Source organism: Rattus norvegicus, chromosome 13, assembly GCF_021556685.1.
Source record: "Rattus norvegicus strain SHRSP/BbbUtx chromosome 13, alternate assembly SHRSP_T2T, whole genome shotgun sequence".
NCBI lineage: Eukaryota > Metazoa > Chordata > Mammalia > Rodentia > Muridae > Rattus > Rattus norvegicus.
This window is the reverse complement of record NC_141546.1, coordinates 82873612-82882470: the sequence shown is the minus strand read 5'-3', so window position 1 is coordinate 82882470 and position 8859 is coordinate 82873612. Positions and strand designations below refer to the sequence as shown.

The following is an 8859-nucleotide window of genomic DNA, read 5'->3' as shown; positions in this document are numbered from 1 at the left end:
TCGCTTTTACACACTAGTTGAGTCCAGGGTATCACTTTGGTGAATCGTGGACCCTTACACCAGCCAGAAAGCCAATAGTACAGAACCGGGCCTCGTCTGAGGATAAGTATCCCAGCTCACACAGGCAGACAGAGCATATTCCACTGCCCTCCATCCTCTTGTCCTGTTTAGTCCTCACCCCATCTGCCCTATACAGCCCACCTGTACAAATCATAAATTTTTTCTGGAAACATCTTCATAGACAAGGGTGTAATGATGTTTAGTCAACTGTCTTGCTAGTCTATGATGGGCTTAAGATGATACATAAAACCATCCATCCTCTCTTTCATGTATGATAAAAACAAAACCACCACCACCAACAACAAAAACGAAAATGGTCCCTGATTTCTGATGGTTCTCCATATAATCTTTAAATGTGAAGAGACTGAAGGTGGCCTGCTGCAGAGTACCATAGCTCCTGTCAGTCATTTGAACAGCGGAGGAAAGCACTGATGCTTTACACAGTGCTGGACTGCTGATCAGAGATGTTGGTGAGGCCATGGACCCGAGAAGGAGACAAGTGGGGGATATAAACATCCCATTAGTTTGTTTGTTTCCATTGGTTGCTATTGTATGGCTTTGGTCTCTAGCAGAAAATTTCCATTTTCCTAAAAAGTAGGTCATTTCTGCTTCCTACATTATTTCCATTCCTTCATCATTTCCCATTCCTTCAATGAGTTTCCTTTCCTGGCTATACCACAAAGAGACCAATCCAGCCAACACCTGTTTCTGTGCCTGTGCCCCAAGGTGAGAGACCCTGTACCACACTGCCTTCTTGTATCATGGGTGGGGAGTGAGTCCTATTGCAGTTATTTCCATGTTTGTGCCTAGAAAGACCTGACTCTTACTATAGAGGGCCACATAGATATCGTTAAGCCAGTAGAAAAAAAGGAGGGAGGGGACATTGGGAGGGACACCTCAAATGCAGTGTAAACCCAAACGCCTTCAGAGACAATGTCTCCCAGCTTTTGGACCCCTCTCTATTCGCAGAGTCTATAGAGCTTGCAAATGAGCAACAAAACCTTTGTTTTGCCCCAAATACTTTTTTATCTTTAATGTTAGGGTTTAAATCTCGGCCCGAGCATGGACAGAACACACCCAGACAACATGGTTCCACATGGAGAGGTTTAATGAGAGAGGAAAAGGAGAGGAGAGGAAAGGCCAGCCATGGGCACATGAAGGAGGAGGATGGGAAGGGGCAAGAGCAGAGAAGAACAAAGAGTAAGAGGGGGTAAGAGAGGAGTAAGAGAGAAATAAGAGAGAGGAAGAGGAAGAGGAAGAGGAAGAGAAGGGGGCAAGCAGCCCCTTTTATAGTGTCAGGCACAGTTGGTTGTTGCCAGGCAACTGTGGGGCAGAGCATACCTGGCTGTCCCAGGTAGCTGTGGGGGTAGAGCTTAGACAGAATATCAACATTTAACACCTTAACTGATTAAAAAAAAAACAAAACAAATAAAAGAGATTCCACTGGCTCAGCTGGTGTCTTTGGTGGGTTAGTATATTTAAGGGAAATTTCTTCACTTGTAATATTTTCAACTTGTGGTGGGTATAATGGAGGAGTGAGACCCCTTGCAATTCACAAAATCTTAACATATCAAAAAAATCCTTAAGCTATATTCTAGAAAGTTATACTGAGAAAATAACTCCATAAGCATGGTAAGGCACTGCACAAGGAGATCAGTAGTACTTGGTTTTCAATATGAAGGAAGAACCTCATTGTCTAGCAAAGGAGGAAATAGAAAATATTATAAAACAATAAGATGGAATTCTCTGTAGTCAATAAAACCGAGACATGGAAGACAGCTGAGTGACCTCTGATTGCATCTGTGCCTCTTTGCTTATTGAGGGATTCAAGATTTGATGCAGATGGTAAAAAATCATAATACTGGTTTTCAAAGTTGTGTTTCTGTAAGTTTGTATAAACTAGAAAGAATATTGGTACACATGTGCAGCCTGGTAAGACCATTCTCAAATGTGCATGAAGTCTACATGATCTTGGTTGAAGAGACATATTGACAATGGAGAGCACTGTGATGATGGAGGGGAAGAGAGAAGGGATGGTCTGGATGGCATGGGTTAAAAGACCCAGCTAGATTTTTTTTTCACCAGGAGAGTCTTTAGGGCAAGAACATAAAGAAGCATAGTGGTAAAAAGTCTGTCATCAAATGTGCACTTCAAGACCTTCATGACAGTTGCATTCAAGATTGACAGTGGTCCAGCCTACCCTCCCCAGCTCTACCCACAGCTGCACCAATGCAGGATACTTATGCTTCCTAAGGAAGCATCTCATGGATGGCGGCAGCACATGATAAAGAAGCTAGAATGGAGACTTGTGTTTCTAAGCATGCATAAGACACACCAACATTTCAGGACCCCATAGAACATACCTACAGCTGAATTCCGGGTGAGCAACTGGGCAAGAATCTGTCTCAAGTTGTACACACAAATCTTTTGCAAGGATTTCAGTCTCCTCACTTGGTATTTCAGAATCCTTTGCAATCAAGAACAAGGCTGTATGATATGATCATCAGCTAAAATGGGCCGCTGATGTCAATGTGGCAGCCAAAAGCAATGCTAAGCATTGTAGGATCATCCCTAGGCTCAAAATGTCATGGAGAGAGGAGGCGGTGTTACGGTGGAACTGCAGCTGAGGCCAAGGGCAGGATGGAAAATGGTGTACAATGAGACTTAAAGATTTATTATTTATGGTGTTCTTGGGTTCATGGTGTGTGGTTGGTGTGTGTGTGTGTGTGTGTGCGCACGCGCGCACGTGCGTTCATGACATACATGTGCATGTGTTCAAGCCTATGGAGGTCAGCAGTCAACCTTTGGTGTTGTCCCCAGATGTCATCCACCTTATTATTTGAGATTCTCACTGGAATTCTTCAGTTAAGTAGGCTATGATGAGCAAGCCCTAGGGAAACGTCTCTAATTTGGGGCTTATAAGCACAGGAGTGTCACCACATCCAAATTATTTGTCCCCTGCATGAGGTCCTGCATTTGATGGCACAGCAAACAATTTAGGGAGTAAGTTATCCTCCAGCCCGAGTTTTATATTTCAAACTCATTTAATGTTCACAGTGACTCCAGGAAGGATTTCCTATACTTGATTTTAAAGACGCAGACATGAAATCACATAGAGGTTAAGCAACTCTCTCCAGGTCACACAGGTAAGATGTGGCCAAGCTCAAGAAGGAACCAACAAACATTAAGAGTCACTGCACTTAGGAGCAACTGTAAATTTCAACTGTGGACTTATGGTATGGTAGCATTTTCATTGTGGGTTTCTATTTGTCTATTTTCCAGAAACTTCCAAAGGTAAAAGTTACCTTCATAAATTTTCCCACAATTGTAGGGCATGTTGATGGGTCTGTAGTCCCTGGATTCTGAAGATGGAGATATGAACATCACAAGTTCCAGGTTATCCTGGGCTACATAGTTAAACATTGTGAATGATGATGGTGGTGGTGGTGATGATGATGATGATGTTTAAAAAAAATGTTTAGCAGGTTAGGTACCTGCTGTTAGTTCCTTGCTATAGAGCGTCTACATTTACCAGACTGTATGCTGGCAAATCTCAACAAATGGATGGCCGTGTGCCCAGTCCCAAGAAAACACATGACAATCAATACAATTCTGTACTCGCTGGAGAAAACAGGCTAAGCGAGAGACCCGGCAGTCTATGCATTCCCTATGATTTGAGTCCAATCTTCACACTGTCTCTCTCAGCTACACAGTGAGGAAATCGAAGCTCCACAGCCCATGGCTTGCTACCAGCAGGCACCGACCTGAAAGCAGGCAGAAGATAGGGTCTCATTTTGCAGGCGGGGATCCCCTCTCTCCAGGTGGTTCCAGGTGATGTCACTGATGGAGTATGGGTGGCTCTTCTCAGAGACCGAGGCTGTGGGAATAATGGATGGAGGTCCTGTAGGCTTGGCCGGGGCCCTGCCTGTTTGTCAAGCGCTGGCTAGGGACAGCATTCACGTTAGTGATTCAGCGGTAGCTAGGCTGGCAGCTGAGCATTTTGGAGAACCTGCCTGTCAGTCAAGGCTTACACTCAGCCCTTAATGGCTCTTCCCTTGTTGTTTGCCCGGTGTCGCTTTTATCTTAAGTGAATTTAACAATGGTGAAAGGTGCCAGTCTGAGGTCCCCCGAGAGGAGCTTTGCTGGGAGAACAGTCGCAATGAAAAGTCCCTTCCATCAAATCATCTCTGCTGCTGCTCCACCTGGAGAGTAAGTCACCCCATGGCTGCAGGGACACCCTGGAGGCTGGGCTGAGCCCACCAAGCTTTTCCCTCTGCTCAGCAGGCATCCTTCAGGAAAGCCAGCTGCTTGCAGGTCTGCAAAACCGGAGACATCTTGCGATTGCTTTTCCCCTAATGTCTACACCCAGGAGTGTCTCTGAAGGAATTTAATCTCAGTGTTTTGGGTAAATTTATACTTATCTCCTCAAAGAATTCTTTCCAATGAGTCATATGTTGCCCAAGAGGATGTGTGAGATTTGTAAACAGTTACATCCTTAAGGACTTTTCCCCTCTATTGGTCAGGTTCAATGTAACGACTAAGCCACCTATGAACAAGAGACTGATGTGCGTTTTTAATCTAGAGAAGTTCACGAGATGACTCTGAGGGGTGCAGACCTCACAAATCGGTCAGGGGAGGGTGAAAGCAGGCCTCAGTTTACCCAGTCAGGCCTGAGAATAAAGGTGGCAGAGTGAAGTGTGCGAGCAGGAAAGAGAGAAGGGGGAATCGAGGCCCTGGGATAAGAAAGAACAGCTGCAGGCACGATGTGTGCAGTTGCAAACACAATGTGTGCAGCTGCAGGCATGATGCATGTAATCAGTGACTAAAGCGCAGAAGTAAAGATTATCCAGTTCGCAGACATAATGGCTGTGTCTCTAGACTGAACCTCTCTGCATCTAAACCCAAGTCAACAATGGTCGAATGAATAGTCAGAAGAAGCTGACACCTGCACACCAGTGTGTGTGATGGGGTAGATGTGTGTGGTGTGTATACAGTGTATTTAGCATGAATGGTATGGCATATGTGTGTGGGGGGGGTGAATGTTGTATGTGTGGTGTGTATGTGGTGAGTATTTTGTGTGGCGTAGGTATGTTTTCTGATATGAGTGGGTGGCATGCGTATGTGAAAATGGTGTTTGTATATGTGTGTGGAGTGTGGTGTATATATGAATGTGTGCCATGTGTGTGTGTGCATATGTGGGTATAAGTGTGTATAGGGAGGAATGTACATGATGTGTGTGTGTGTATATGGTGTATCATATGGTATGTATATTTTGTGTGTGCACATGTGTATGTGGTATATGTGACAGTGTGTTGAATGTTGTTTTGTGTGTGGTTTGTGTGGTATGTGTATGTGCTGTGTTTTGATATATATGTGCATATGTATGGAGTGTATGTATGTGGTATGGTGCATGGGTGTGTGTGTGGGTGTGTGAGTGCGTGTGCCTGTGTATGTTGACAGAATATATCTCCAAGAACATCCTATTGCTTACTGCTTGAAACAGCAGGACCTACTGGAGGCTAACTTCCCTGGTGTTCTGTTCCTGAAGTGCTGAGGACCTCTGATGGTAGAACTGTTGTACTTGATATGAAGTCTGCCACAGTAAGGAAGACAGTGTCAGTAGTCTACTCAGAGTGTGCTATATCTAGCTGTGTTGCTCTCAGGATGGCTTTTTACAGACAACTATAGCCATTGCCAAGATTTAAGGGCACTCACAGGGCCCCTAGTACTTCTTTCTTATTTATTTAAATGTACGCACATTTGCCATTCACTTTTTTTAAATAAGGCCTTTCTCTGAGTTGTAGTGTATACGTTCCAAAAGGATGACACAGAGTGCTAAAATGGGTGCAACAAGGTTGTGCGGGCTCTGTGAGGACCTTGACCTCAAGCCCCATGGTTCTAGGGAGAAGCAGTTCATAGGTCATCTTGAGGAAAAAGAAGGCAGGGATGACAGAAGACAGAGGAAACGTGACAGAAGACCAGACAGGAGTTTTCCTGGGCTTAGCACTACCTCCAGGCACTAAGGTCTAGGAAGATTCCTGGGAACCAGTGCTGGCATGTAGACCAGGACCAAAGAGTCATAGGAGGGGGCAGTAGTTGTTGTAGAGGATCACGGACAGGTGAGTCCACACCTGACTAGCTATCTAAGCCTCCTTAGCCAGACCATCACCTCCTAACGCACCCCAGTGTTTCCTGTCTGCTTGTGTGTCTGCACTTCATCCCCGTTTTAAAACCCACAGTCTTCCAAGCCCACTTCCACAGATTGAAAATACCTTTTCATTTATGCTGTCAGTGGGTCCACCCTCCATGATATGGACAAATGCTTGTTCTCTTCACCGATGCATTTACTACATAGAGCGACTCAGTACTTCACTGGGAGTGGATTCCCCCAACAGAGGCATTGGAACCAGAGAAGTGCAGCAAAGGGGACTGAGGTTACTGGGCCAAGCCACTCCTGAACAAACAAATTCTGAATTGTTCTGTGTCCAAACCTCCCAGGCCTTCCCTCTTTGGAATGCTATTCTCCCTCCTCTTGACTTATCAGGGACAAACTCTGCTGCTAGGTCCCATGTCAACTCCTAGCTCCTGGGTGACTCTTTCATAGACCTCCACAACTCACATCCCTGAACCATTGAGTCCCGATGAGCCTAGGGTTGCCCTGATGATTCAAATTGAGAAGGAAAGAGTAGGCATGAGTTCTCAGGATCATTCATATATATATAAACCTTTCCTAAGAGGGAAATATAATGATATACATGTGTGTACATATATATGTGAATACATATCCTCATATATTATATATTACCTTGTATTTAATAGGTGTCACTATCATTTGGTTTCTTCACTTAATGTGTATTTGTCTGGTGGCTGCTGCCATATTCCTGTCCCTGTCCCATGGAGCACTGAGTCAAAAGGACAAAGAAAACCACAACCAATAAGACACTTCCAAGCTAGGAGCTAAAGGGGAGACGTAGAAGCAAACCATGGCGGACTATGAGAGTTGCTAGAACAGTAAGGCAATAAAGGGGAAGAGTGGGTGCATTACATGATGTAGGTGAGAGACAGGAACAGAGACTTGATGAAGGAGAGGGTGGACCAGCCGTGTGGAGACCTCAAGAAGGAAGATTTCCAGGCAGAAGGGATGGGCACAAGTCGTGAGGTACGTGCCCCGATGCATTTGGAGAAGTACTGTAAGGTCAGGAGAGAGGAGTGTGGCAAGGAATCAACTGGGAAGGGGGCAGGTGGGATGGTCCATGGAGAACCCTGTGCCTGATGGAAGGGCTGGGGCTTGTAGCTTTGCACAGAAGGGTATTGGGTTTTTTTAATTATTATTATTATTAATATCTTAAGAATCCTGTGGCTTCTGGGTGAAGACAGACATAGGTGAGCAGGTTTGATGATGGGAAAATTTGTTAGTCATGTTGCAAAAATGGGTGAGAGTCCAGTGGGCTGGACAAGATTTAAGAAGTAGGGACTGTGAGAGGAAGTAGGTGTGGCCTAGTTTGGGACATAGGGCAGACAGGGGGGCAACACAATAGTCAGGACCTGGAATGAGAGGAGTATTTTGTCCAAAGGGCATCTGGAATTGCTGTTGGCTGGTCTGGGGATGCCTGTCCTGGAAGCAAAGATCAAGGGTTTAGCTTTAGAGAGAATAAGTGGGTGATGCCGACTGACCATCCATGGTAGATGCAATACAGTGTTACAAGGTGCAGTTCCCTTTTCTATTCACATCCGAGTTACCGAGCAGTTCTCAGGAGGCTAGAGATCCTTTGGGTGAACCAAAGCCTCTACTTTAAGCCTCCTCTATGTATCAATATCACTACCTTATCAGAAAGCCTGATTTAGTATTCTCTACTTTCCCCCCAGATCTTCCTCTATTCTTAGTATAGGACTTAGAACTAATACAATAAATCCCCTGTTTGTATTGAGTTCAGGCAACAGAACAGGAGCCCAGCATTTCCTGAGCTCTTTAAAATAGAATCCTCATGCTTCTAAGCCCTTTCATGAAAGATCCTTGCCACCCATGCGTTGGCTTCCTGAGAACACCCAGCAATTATATCGTCTGGATGAATCTTGGTGAGCGCCCAGGCATACAGTGTGCAGTGGCAGAGACCTGCACTCTTCCAGGATCCCCACAAACAAGAGATTAAAAGGCAGAAGATGAATGGCCTCTGCTTCAGAAACAGCTGCTGCTGCTCCGGCATCTGCATGGCCAGTTGATTTAGAGATTTGTGAAGAGAGCCTCTGAGCCCCAGGCTCCTGCCAAGTGGTTCACCAGGAGCATCCCCGTGGCAGGAATTATCACTCCACACCAGGTGCTGCAGGACAAATACCTTGGAGCCAGGAGATGAAATACACCTGCTGCTGGCGAGTCCTGCAGATGAGACCTGGGCACAGCCCCGAACAGGAAGGTCATCCTGCCCTGAATGTCACTAATAGTGACTCGGAGATAAGTCAGTAGCACTCATCAGAGACTGCTCCAGAGGGATGTGCCAGGGCCCTGCTTTTGATGAAAGGCCCTGGTGGTGTTGCCGGTTCTCTATTATTGATGTCACAATGCCTAGAGATGCAGGTGGGTACAGTCAATCCAAACAATATAAAATAAAGCCATGTCGTGCTAACTGTGAATGATAGCAGAATCCTTTCCCCTAAGCACGGCTTCGCAGATATTTTAAGTACTAACTTACTAGCTATAGGTCAGTTCCCCACCACCACCCCGCCAATAAAAATTAATGTCCTAGTCACTAGGGAGATATCTTAAAGGGTAAAATGCTTACCTCGTAAGAACCAGGGACTGAG

At 45.3% G+C, this 8859-nt stretch overlaps 1 long non-coding RNA gene across 1 annotated transcript; it reads right to left on the bottom strand.

Annotated features, from left to right (window-relative positions):
* Positions 1-3055: 3055 nt before the first annotated feature.
* Positions 3056-8583, bottom strand: LOC120096312 (uncharacterized). Its single transcript, XR_015636139.1, has 2 exons — positions 8394-8583; positions 3056-3937 (listed from the first exon to the last, which is right to left on the bottom strand). It is a non-coding gene; the product is annotated as an uncharacterized LOC120096312 (long non-coding RNA).
* Between the last annotated feature and the right edge of the window lie 276 nt (positions 8584-8859).